The following is a 2330-nucleotide window of genomic DNA, read 5'->3' on the forward strand; positions in this document are numbered from 1 at the left end:
AAGATTCAGTCACGGCTAAATTTTTTTCCACGACATGTTGATGATGTCCATGTCGTGGTGTTTTCTCAGAGAATCTTCTAAGATTGAAGCATGTGGACATAGACTCTTTGTAATGTGTAAGACCATTCCCACTATTCTTTTTAGTAAATATGCTTCAAAAGGATTTTCTCTTCATTATGTGGGAACCCCACACTTATTCAAAAACTTTTTCTTCAGTTGTGATCTTCAAAAATTGCACAGCTTCTTCAAATTCAGCTCCTTCACCGCTTCACTTTCATTCAACACTACAAAATAAGATCAAGAACTAGAGAAAAACATCATAATTCGGTCATGGTAAAATAAAACTAACACGAAAAATAAAACTAAAACTAAATCAAATAAGAAGAAAATCCAAACTCTAAAAACATCGGGTTGCCTCCCGATAAACGCTTCTTTTTGTTGGAGTCATGAGTCAGACTCCATGCTACCTCATGTTGAATCGTTTGTAGTTTCAATCACCAATAGCACCTTCTGTTCCCTCCAACTTTTCTTGTAAGCTTGCATTCTCCTAAGATAAGCCTTTTTAGAATTCTCTTTTTAAACTTCGCATCACCCTCCTCAAGCTTTCTTTTCACTCCCTTATTTTTCACAATAAGCTCATGTTTCTTCTCTTCTTTTTCTTTACTTTTTAGTTCCTCAGTAGCAACCTTCCCATTGACAACGATTGGTGGTTCCAAGACTTGGGTATCTTCTTCCTCACCACTTGACACAAAATCTTCGTAACTTTCCTTTCTAACTAAAGAACTTGGATTTTGTAAGCAAAGGCTTTGAAAACCATTAAAATCGATGCTCTAGGCTGTGTACGCTTAACTTCTTTAATGGCTTGAATCTCCTCTTCCATTAATTTCACCAATTCCTCAAGCTCATTTTCTTCTTCAATGTTGAACACTTCATCTTGAGCATGATTATTCTTGAATCCATTCGCCACTCCAAAGGTCATTTCTTTATCTCCAACTTGCAATGTAAGTTTAGACTCGCATATATCCACCAAAGCTCATGTAGTATTGAGTAAAGGCCGTCCAATGATTATTGGGACATTTTTATCTTCTTTCATATCCAATACGACAAAGTCTATCGGAAAAACAAATTTCCCAATTTTTACCAATATGTGCTCAACTATATCTCGAGGATGAGTAACTAAACGATTAGCCATGTGAATCGTCATTCTATTAGCCTTCAAATATAGAAGAGTCGGCTTCTGATAGAACGAATAAGGCATTAAATTTATGCTTGCTCTAGAATCGGCTAAAGCACAAGTCTTCATATTATTTCCAAATTCACATGGAAGTGTAAGGCGTCCAGGATCTCCCATCTTCCTTGGTAACCCTTCCATAATAACCTTAGAGCTTTGCTCACTAAGAACCACCTTGGAGGTCTTCTCTAGTTATTGACGAGTGTCAATTAAATCTTGAAGAAACTTCGCATATTCAGGTACTTGTGCTAAAGACTCAATAAAAGGAGCATTGATAGGAACACCCTTAACTTGTTTCATAAACTTTATATGTTCTTGCTCCAATGGGTGAACTCTGGCTCGAGAAGGAAATGGTAAAGGAGGTTGAAAAACTTGAACACATGTATAATTTTTCGATTCAGCTCGACACCACGTCTTGGAGACACGTTGTGGAGATTAAATCTCCACGTCGTGATGTCGGTGATTCAACCGTAATTTTTTCTTCGACTTTCGACAGCTTTGATTGTGATTCAGGTTGCTTTGTCTCTTCTTCCAAGGCTTCTAAGAACTCAAAATTTGTGTCATCTTTAGTGTCCATGGCCATGACATGTGGTTGTGGCTTTTTATCGGGAATTTGTGGAGATAGTCTTTCATTAACCAAAGTAGTTAATTGACCAAGTTGAGCTTCAATGTTTTGGATCGATGCTTGATGATTTCTAAGTAGATCTTGTTGATCTCTCATTAAAACTTGCTGGTCTCTTATCATCACATCACTCTCATCATGTCATTTTTCCGAAGCCTCCATGAATCTAGCTAACATGGACTCAAGGTCAACTTTCCTTTCAGGTTGTGGTTGCCCTTTTTGGTAACAGCCTCGGCCGGTTTGCCTATATTTTTCTTCTTTTTGCTTTTTGTATTCATCGTATGGCAACCATTCTTTCTTTGGCTTCCGCTAATCTTCATCGTATTTGTCTCCACTCGATTAGCATACTCGAGCTTTCTTGTTCCCGCTATCGTCCAAATGGCAATCTTTGGTTAAGGGCGTGTTCGACACGAAGCGTTTGAGAGCTTCTAGCTTCTAGCTTCTAGCATTTTACAAAAAGCTCCGTTTAAAATAAAA

The sequence above is a fragment of the Lactuca sativa genome, chromosome 9, assembly GCF_002870075.4.
Source record: "Lactuca sativa cultivar Salinas chromosome 9, Lsat_Salinas_v11, whole genome shotgun sequence".
NCBI classification, from domain to species: Eukaryota; Viridiplantae; Streptophyta; class Magnoliopsida; order Asterales; family Asteraceae; genus Lactuca; species Lactuca sativa.